At 30.7% G+C, this 10,788-nt stretch overlaps 1 protein-coding gene across 1 annotated transcript in view; it reads right to left on the reverse strand.

Annotated features, from left to right (window-relative positions):
- The window catches only part of LOC134706667 (calcitonin gene-related peptide type 1 receptor-like), a 73,572-nt gene extending 64,602 nt beyond the window's left edge, over window positions 1-8,970 (reverse strand). Inside the window, exon 1 of the mRNA XM_063565802.1 lies at window positions 8,831-8,970. The gene's annotated coding sequence lies outside the window, so the exon portion shown is untranslated. The remainder of the gene's footprint in view (window positions 1-8,830) is intronic.
- Window positions 8,971-10,788: the final 1,818 nt, after the last annotated feature.

The following is a 10,788-nucleotide window of genomic DNA, read 5'->3' on the forward strand; positions in this document are numbered from 1 at the left end:
TGTTAGAGTGCGGATTACAATTATGAAAGTATTATAACCCCGAAAAACAATCTGTCCCAAGTAATATTTAACCCTTCTAACCCAGGTTTATGAATGTGTCCATCTCAGGTGATGTTATATACCGCTCAAAATTGATTTATATCTTGAGTCAGGATAAATCCTGTTTCACATTTCACATTTGTCTGTCCGAGACAGGAACTTCGGGTTCGACGCCGATACATCACTGATCTGTCCCGAGTCGCGTATAACCCTGCTTCACATTAACTGTTAGTCCAAAGTAAGGCACGTCATTTATTAACACCTCTATGTTAACGTATCTTTCCCCGAGTCGAATTTATAGGTCCCTAAACAAAAAGCTCGTTTTAACATGTAACACCGCTACACATTAACATGATTAATGTATCTATCCCAAGTCACGAAGTTTGATCGTAGTGGGTGTTTTTTGTTTAAATCTCTTTGATTGTTTGTCTTTTACAAGAGATTGGTACATAAGTCAGATCTTTGTTAGGCACTGTTAACTTGATTTACACAATGAATTACCAATTTGTCTAGACTCGGGACGAGTTGAAGTTTGAAATATAGTCTATAATAGAATATTGTCTCTTGTTGAAGACTTATGTCTCCCTTTAGATGTCTTTAATTGGTTTTATTGCGTATTAGGTATCCTGTCTCATTGAGGTGTAACCAACATAATAGAAACGGAAGAACTGCTTGTATATATTTCATTTTCAGTAATACCTTAAACGATATGTCATTACGATTAAACGGAGTTATATAAACATTTCCCACAACTGGTTAAAAGGTCATGTAGATAGTTAACACCAATTACAGAATCAGGATTTAAATAATGGTTATTTTGTCATAAAAGACTATTTGAATCTTTCAATTTGGAAATACATTACATCGATAAAAATCATACAGTTAAAAACTAGTAACGAAAATGTTATAAAACGTAAATTAAAACAACGAGCTAAAACACAAAAACAAATATACGATGGACAGTGATTTGATTGCACGTAATGGAATTCTAAAGCAACAATATAATTTATTTGGAAATATTCAGACACATATTTACATGTGCAACAAGAGACAAAATACATAGTCATTATTATGGTTACCTCATGGTTAAAGAATGTTTAAAAAGACGTGCACAGAGAATACGTATAGAACATGCATGCATTGGTTCTTTGGTTTATAAATTTTCATACTTTAATTTCTATAAACTCATTTCATATGACTTTAAATCGAATGGGTAAATATGAAATCAAACGAACGACGAATTCTTTTTGACATTTTGTCAGTCGGAGAACAGTGATGAAATAGATTTATTTATGTCCAGACTCTTGATTTGCCATTGTCTTTTCAATATCGTTTCTGTTCAATTTTTGAGGTTATCAATTTCCACAGTTGGCTGTTCAAGACTTTATTTGTAAAATCATTTGACTGCACCGCTTTGATTATACCATATATATACATTATGTTATTTTGTAAAAATGTTGTCCAACTGTTTCATGATAATATAAACGGTTTTTACAATCGTGTTTGAAGAAGTAAAATTATTCCAATTGTTATATCTTTATTGGCCGGATAAAGACGTAACAGTAGAACAATCATACTTAGACAGAAATTCACAGGGCATCCTTTAGAGCTTTGTTATTAAAATCGGACATTTAAAAGTAACTGCAAAAAATTATTAAACGGTATTTTTTAGATACATGTTCACTAGTGGTTTTTTTTGCTACTCATATTTTAAACTGCTATTTTCTAAACTGGTTTTCGGTATAAATGTTTCTGTGTGTACCTTTTGTTATTTTTCAGATAGAGATTAAACATTTTACCACGCGAAAATTAATTTATTCGTCTAAAGTCAGATAATTAAATCCGCTTCATATTCATGTATCTGTTTAAAGTCAGGTTAAAACCTGCTTTATTTTAATGAATCCTCCTAAAATAAAGAACCTCGTTGTTTACACTTCGAAAGACGATATAGCGGAGACTTTCAGTTTCGTTTTAACCTTGTAAACACTTTATTCATTTCGGTCTTATATATTCATGCGCCGAACACCACTGAATGGAATTATTTGGTTCAAAAAATGAAGAATGTTTTAGAATAGATAAAAACACTATTGGGTTGAGAATGATTAGGCCTGTGATTGCACATCCAAATTTTTACATTAATAACCTCTAGAAAAGATGTTTAATCCTATAATAATTAAACCATGTTTGGACTATTTTTGGTTGCGACAAAACATTTCCAGTACAATATCGCTCATTAATTCATGAGGAATTACTTTTAATGAATTTTATGTATAACGTGATTATAAGCTTGGTATTTTTAATGAGTTTTTACGTGCATGTCATGCAAGATTGGGTGCTAGGTACAACATTTTTGAATATCAAAATACAGTGTTTTTTGTATGAACAGACCATATAATACAAAATTACATGTCTCTGGAATGAATTTGCATATTGCAAAATATCTTTCCTGGCGCGGATCCAGAATTAGATGTTAAGGGGGATAAGGGAGCGTTAGTGCGTATGAGGAAATAGGGGACCTTATTTTTACGCAAAATTGGATGTTTATTTAGTTTTTTTCCAATGTTTTGTTTTCTTTTAAATCCAAAATCCGCACATGCTTTGAACTTTCAGAACAGTAGTACACCCGTGTTTTTTTTTATTTCGTCACGAACCTTGCTTAAGTCTACTCCCCAAAATAGTTATCAGAATGTACCAATTACCATCTTTTTTGTAGTCTTGTAAGCCATAATTTAAGCATTTTAAAGCTTTCCAAAAAATAATCAACATTTTAATATCAATAAAATATGATTGGTTGACCCAGGAAAGCTTCAAATGCATCTGTTTGATTCTTAGATAGTATTTATGAACATTTTAACGGTTGGTTACATGTAGAAAGGCAATGGACAACGGGATACGAAAAAGCCAAAGTAAAGGCTAGCACTACAATTTAACATTAGATCTTAAATTTGCTTTCTGTTAATTGTATAGTAAAACAACTGCAAACTTAAAAAAATAAGATGGTTTAAAAAATTTGAAAAATCAGAATACTGGAGTTAAGCTTTTTAACTTTGAAGACATTACTTTCTCCATCATATACACATATATCAAGTGCAACGGTTCGAACCTTGTATATTTTGAACATTTTTGTGTATGTTCTTTATTGTTTATTGTATAACTAGTCTCTACTAAACCCTTTTAAAAGTTTATCTGAACTTTGTCATATCACGTCTACAAATCTCTTTAAAGATGTAAATTTGCTAACAATGATATATATTGTGTTTTGAAACTCCGACAATACAAAATGTTCACAATTTTTGATTTAGACGTCTTGATTTCCGGTTTAAATACTTTTCAAAGTATGTTTCTTTCTGGTACACAATGACCACATCCTTTAGCCTTTTTTCAAGTGATTGTACGTTGAAAATTATACAATGAAATGTTAAGAAACATTTTAACCAATAACGACTTTCGTGAAATCAATTATTTCATTGATATGACCCTTTGCCTATGCTCGATACAGTAATAGTTATGACAGACATCTGTTTATTTGAAATTAAAATGATTTCAAGAGTAAAGTTACGTAACAGTCGTTCATCATCATATAAGTTTTTCGATATACATACAACAACAGAAAATCAAAATGACTAGTAAGCCAACTGTTACAATACACAACATTTAATATCAGAATTTACTAAAATTATGTTATCCGGAATTCCCCGATAATTTCATAGAAAGTGGAAATCTATGAATCAATGACAGTCTATAATATTTCAACTTTTGTAAAATATTGAAAACAACACGTTATTAATTTCTTGCGTCCGAAGCGCTTTTCTGGATTTACCTTCATCAGGAACGCTCAAAGCCAAACATTTGAAATCCAAAGATGTATAAGTACCGAAACCGTTGAAGAGCTATATATAAAAAATACCTAAAATAGATAGCCAAATTCATCTAAAGCCAACTTTGCCTGAGGGAGTTGAAACCTTAGTTTCTTAATAATTTCTAAAGTTATAAACGGACATTTTTTTTAGTAAAGTTTGTTAAATCATGTCAGTACCGAAATACTGACTACTGAGCTGATGATACCCTCGGGGACTGATAGTCCACCAGCAGAGGTAAAAAGGACGAACATAATTCATATACTAATTGGCTAATTCTTTAAAAAAAAAAACGTGCACGCATACTTTCTTTTAACAAAAAATACTTTTTTTTAATTTAAATCTTTAAGAAAAGTACTCGCAATTAATTATTATCTGTTTGGTTATTTGTCTTTTACAAGAGATTGGTACATAAGTCAGATCTTTGTTAGGCACTGTTAACTTGATATACACAGTGTATTAACAATTAGTCTAGACTCGGGACGAGTTGAAGTTTGACATATTGTCTATAATAGAATATTGTCTCTTGTTGAAGACTTATGTCTTCCTTTAGAAGTCTTTAATTGATTTTAATACGAATTAGGTATCATGTCTTACTGAGGTGTAACTAACCTAATAGAAACGGAAGGACTGCTTGTTTATATTTTATTTTCAGTTATACCTTAAACGATATATCATGACGAGAAATGGAGTTTCATAAACTCTTCCCACATCTGGACATACAGGTGTTATTGAGAGTAAACATCAATAACAGCATCTGAGATAAAATACAGCATTTGAATAAAAGGACACCTTTATAAAATAAACTATAAATCTTTCGTTTTGGAATTACATTACATCGATCGAAATCATACAATTAATAACAACCACAAAAAAATAAATAAAAACCAATTGTTCAGAGAACAACTGAAGGTCTTTCCACCAAAAACTCTGTATTTTAATATGAAAGTAGTAAAATTAGGTTTAGAATGTCATTACAATCGTCAAATCATAGCTTATTGTACGCTGATTCCAAAAATATATGGTTTCTATACACTACTTTTTAAATAAGGGAGATAATTTGTTACTTCCGGTTTGGACAATGTAACTTCCGATACCATTTGAATATTCATTTGACACTTATTCCAAAAATATCTGGTTCTATATACTTTTATTTACATAAGGTATGAAAAATAGCTACTTCCAGTTTAAACAAGGTCAATTCCAAATGGTTTGAAAGCTTTTGCGAAAAGTTCCATGGCTTTATCATGTATAAATATATGATAAAAGGAAAGACCAAAATCTAGAACGCCAAATCAATATATGACCTTGAGATCAAATCAAAAGACCATAGGTCTTAATTATATTTGGTTTATGAGTTATATCACCATCCGCGTGTTTTTAAATATAAGAGGGGAGAAAACTCCCTTTTGCGTTCAACGTATCCTTGTTATCAAAATTTACGTGTTACGACAAGTCGCAACTAACAATCAAGGAAAAATAATTTATCTTATACAGTTTTTGGATATAAGCGAAAATAAGCCAAAATCAAAATTTAGAATATGACCTTGACGTTTGACCTTGGTCTTATTATCATTCATTTAATCAACGACCTCAAATCAATAGATCATAGGTCTCCATCACTTATGGTTTAAAAGACAGAAATGCATATCAAATATATCAAATGCATAATGGTAAATAGCTCTCATATGCAGTGTTTATATCGCTTCGATTGAAATTCAACAAATCATGCGAAAGATATAACGAGCAATTTTATAAAATGTCGTAATCTTTTACGGTTGCGAAGGAGTAGTGGACACAAGGAAAACAGTGTTTTGAGAGATTACTTCTACAAAGAAAAGTATTCGGTTACGCAGGGTAAATTTTAAAGGCGCATAAATTGTTCGATATCATATTCAACATGTCTAAACGACATATTGCGAAACAAATATTTATCGCAAGAACAAAATTAGGCGGAAAAAATAATCAGAAGAAATACAATAAGTCTTACCACAGAAAAGTGAAAAGACCTAAAAATACGATCGTCGGTGATTTGAGTGCTCGATATTGAGTTCCTTAGAATGTTTAAAAAAAAACTTGCACAGAGAACTAAGTATAAAATATATGCATGCATTGGTTTGTTATTTTAATATTGCGATTTCTATAAACTCATTTCATATGACTCTAAATCAAATGGTTAATTATGGAAGTCAACGAACGCCGCAGTCGCGATGAAATAGTTTAACTTATGTCCATATTCTTATTTTGCCATTGTCTTTTCGATATCGTTTCTGTTAAATTTTTGAGATAATCAATTCCCGCAGTTGGCTCTTCAAGACTTTACTGTAATAATCATTTGTCTGCACCGCTTTGATTATACCATATATATTATGTAATTTGGTAAAAATGTTGTCCAACTGTTTCATGATAATATAAACGGTTTTCACAATCGTATATAAAACAGTAAAATTATTCCAATTGTTATATCTCTTTATTAGCCGGATGAAGACGAAACAGTAGAACAATTATGCTAAGACAGAAAATTACAGGGCATCTTTAAGAGCTTTGCTATTAACATCTGACATTGAAAAGTCACTGCAGGAATTTCTTATACGGTATTTTTGAGATACAAGTACACTATGTGTATCTTTTTAAGTACTGATATTTTGTTGTAGACTACAATTTTTAAACTGGTTTTCGGTATAAGTGTTTCTTTGTGTACCTTTTGTTATTTCGCTGATAGAGATAAAACTAATTTAACCACGCCAAACATAAATTTATTCGCCTAGTCATGAAAGTCAGATAATTAACTCCGCTTCATATTAATGTACCTGTTTCAAGTCAGGTTAAACCCCTCTAAACCATGTGTCTGTCCAGAGTCGGGTTTTACCCTGCTTCACTTTAATGTGTCCGCCTAAAAGCAAGAACCTCGTTGTTTAACACCGCTATATGTTGATGCCTCTACCCAAGTAAGGAAACTCAATCATCAGTAGGAGTTTTTGTTTGTATCTCTTTGATTGATTGGCCTTTACAATCCTAGTATCTATGATGAGTTTATTCGTGTTGAAGTGGGATCTCTGTTTGCTGTTGTCAACTTGATTTATTAACAATTTGTCTAGACTCGAGACGATTTGGTGTTGGACATTCTGTCTATTGAAAATTGTCTACTGTTGAAAACTTATGAATTATGTTTAGATAACTTTAATTGGTTTTATTGGATATTATGTTTACTGTCTTATTGGCGTGTAACAAACATAGAAAAGACGTAAGGACTGATATTATGATCAATTGTAAAAACTATAAAATCAAGTTCCATAAACCCTTCCTTTAACTGAACAAACAGAAGATATTTACAGTAAACACCAATAACATCAGCAGAAGTAAACGTAAGAATAAAGTATATTTTGTTGGTTGTCTTAAAATATCCCTCATTGAACCCGCATAACAAAAAAACAAAACAAAAACAACACCAACCAACCAAAAACATTACTTTCTTTAAGTCAGATGAAATGAGTTATTTTTGTAGATATAATGTTACCGAAATTATTGAACCAATGCATGCCCAAATACTATACTAAGATCTATATGCACTTTTTTGTACATTTATTACGAATCTATAACCTATTTCAGAACAAAGTATTTCTTATACATCCCGTCGTTGTGGTATTTTTATATGATAATTTTTGTATTCTTGTGTTTCATTTTTGCTAAAGTGCTAGTCTATATGCCTTCTTGTGTTACTTCAATAAATATGAAGTTGCTCTGAACTTATGCATCCCGTCATTGTGTATTTGTGCTTTATGAGAAAAAACACGTATTCTTGTCTTTCATTTTTAGCGCTGTTCTTTGTCTATATGACTTTTTGTGCTTTTTTGTTCTGTTTTTAAATAGTGATTAAGATTATAACACAATGTTGACTGCTGTACCCCTATTTTTGATATTTTAACCTATTATACCTGTTTGTTGTGTTTGTACTTCGTTGTTAATTTAGTGGAATTTGATGTGACTGTCATACAACTTAGATGTTTAGCTAGCTATCAAGCAATGGACCTTTCTTTTTGAATTGTGCTTGGAGTTCTGTATTTTTGTGATTTATTTCTTGCATTTAGTAATTTGTGTTTGTTGTTTGGAGTTACATGAATTTTACTGGATCGTGAAAATTACAACCAATCAAAACAGAGCACTTTAAAAGAGTGAATGGATAGAGCCATGATATTGTGTGTATATTTTCAATGCATTCCCAGTTGTGAATAAAAAAAACCTGTTGACCTTCCATGCACGTTGATTTACATTCGTTCAACACGGTTTCCCCTTCTCACATGTATGGTGCGATGCAGTGGACACAGTATTAACGAGAGATCTCGTATATAAGTTCACGGAATACGGTATTATATTGACGAAAAAGAGTACGAGAAGACAATACGTTCATAGTATTACATTTAAGAACGATTTTCTTTTACAAGAAGGTTCACGTGTGCACAAAGCGTTGTTTTAAAGTTAAGATTAGGTAGTCAAGTATATAAACATATATATTTTTTAAAATTAAAGTTTCATATTATTTCTATGGTAAATTTCTTCTCTCGGGCAATAAATTGTATCGATCTAAATCCTGCATTTAACAATTTTTAATGAAAATATTTTAAAAATGAAAATTAAAACTACCAGTTGAAAATTCCTAAACTCGTTTCCTGTAAACATAAGCATTGGGTGTGAAAAATCGATTATGATTCGTAAATAATATATGATGATTAATAATTGATATTTGTCATATGAAATATACCACAATACAATAAAATAGATAAATGAGAATAATAAAATATCATTTTCAGTTTTTCTGTCGATTTAAATATTTCCAATTATGAAAATACATATGCATTGCATAACTTTTACACATAACAGTCAGAACTAAATATAACGTTTTACTTCAATAAAATGTATAACATATAAATTCTTACCATGATAGATGTGTTCATAAAATGAATGTGGCACTAAAAATCCCGTAAATCTAACTTATCAAAATCGGTTCCCATTTAAATATTTGACTATTATTTCTCTCTAATTGCTTTCCATTTTAAGTTCCATTCATCATTCGCGATAAGATATGTTTACATCTTGTGATAGACTAAAGCGTACACACTTCGACTATATTGTTGTATAGACGGTCAACACAGACGCAGCGGTATGCCTGCTTTATTATACTTTGTATATAGTTTTCGTTGAATACTGAAAGCTTTATCGAATGCAAATCAAAAAGTCATTTATAACTAGCAATTAGTATAAAATGTTTACTATTTTATTTGGCTAGTGATTATATCATTTATTTGATATTCTAGGTAGTTTATAGAATAAGTATACATACTAAATGACTTTCTTTTTATAACTGATCATGCACCTGAACAATAAACTCACAGTGTTATATTATATTGTTGATATTTGTACACAGAAAAAGGAAAACGGTGGTTATCTGGAGGAATGATTTTCAATTACGAAAATATATCTTCTTTTTAAATGTAGTAATCTGGAAGATGACAATGGACATAGGAGTATAGTTTTACGTTTAAAATCTTGTTGCAACTGTTAAACTACCTACGGAAAATATCAACGAGACGTTTTGATTTGTAAGGTCAAAGTTGCGCCTATTAATTTTTGTTATCACAAATTGTCAAATTGTATCATAAATTATGGTTCACTAAAATAGAATTGCTTTGCATACGTATGTTTTGTTTTGTCTGTTATAAGAAAAATACTGTTACAGAGTTCATTGATACAACAATACTGTATTTTATGTCAACTTTATTTATATTGGCACAAGACTATTTTCTTGGCCAAATGAATTGACTGTCTTTATAATGCATTAGCGTTATACAGCCACTTACCGTGTAAATACCTGGTAATGGTCACGTGACTCTGCAGAGTTTTATTTTTAACGTCGTCGTATTTTAACAGTCAGGATTCAACTTCGTCAAAATTATCTCCCCATTCCGCCAGTTCATTTTCACAATCGTAGAAATGGAAGCCATTGTATGGATGACGCGCTGCCAGTTTTTCTCTTGAAAACCAATAAATTTTTCCACATAGCACCATTACCATCCTTTTATATGTCAGATGTATTTTAAAAGACAAGTGTATCTACTAGCTAATGAGTATCAGTTCATGATCTTGTCTACATTGATTCTACTTAAACCTAATGTCTGGTCGGTTGTCAGGTGGATTTTCGAAAATTCTTAAATATTTAAAAAAAAATCTAATTAAATATTTCGTGGAAGGGCAAACAATAAATTTTTAGTTGTTGAGGATTATAAACCCTAGTTATCACACACACTTTTTTTTTCAAAGATATACATTTTCACCATTCAACTTAAAAGACCGTCGTCAAGTACTCTTGGTAAAACAAATAGATGTTCGAACACATCTACTCTATTTTTGTGATTCATTTTAAAGGTATTTCACTTCCGCCATATATTTCATCTTTTCGTACTGTGATTTTTTTATGTCATCAAGTCAACCTATAGTTTTGATATTTAAAAATGATAGAATCTAAAGCGGTCACATAATGGAAGGGCAGACACATGTTCCATGTCCGTGGTAATTTTTAAAAACAAATCGGAGGTTATGCATTATCTACATTTAACTTGATAAATACACATGTCATTGAATTGATATCTAATTGTTCTGCATTGCTATGTTACAGATAAATTATACAAACTTATGCAAATGGTGTTTTTAAAATAAAACACTTTGTAATTGAGAAGAACATTGTCGTTTTATTTGTTTCTATTAAATTTATGTTACTGTAGTAAACATTACAGTAAGCATTTATCGCCTTCTCTAACAAATAACTTCAATCCTTTTGTTCTACTAGTATTTCAACAGGGTTTCCTCCTGGTAAAGTTAAAATTAAAAATTGCTGATA

This window comes from Mytilus trossulus, chromosome 2, assembly GCF_036588685.1.
Source record: "Mytilus trossulus isolate FHL-02 chromosome 2, PNRI_Mtr1.1.1.hap1, whole genome shotgun sequence".
Taxonomy (NCBI): Eukaryota; Metazoa; Mollusca; class Bivalvia; order Mytilida; family Mytilidae; genus Mytilus; species Mytilus trossulus.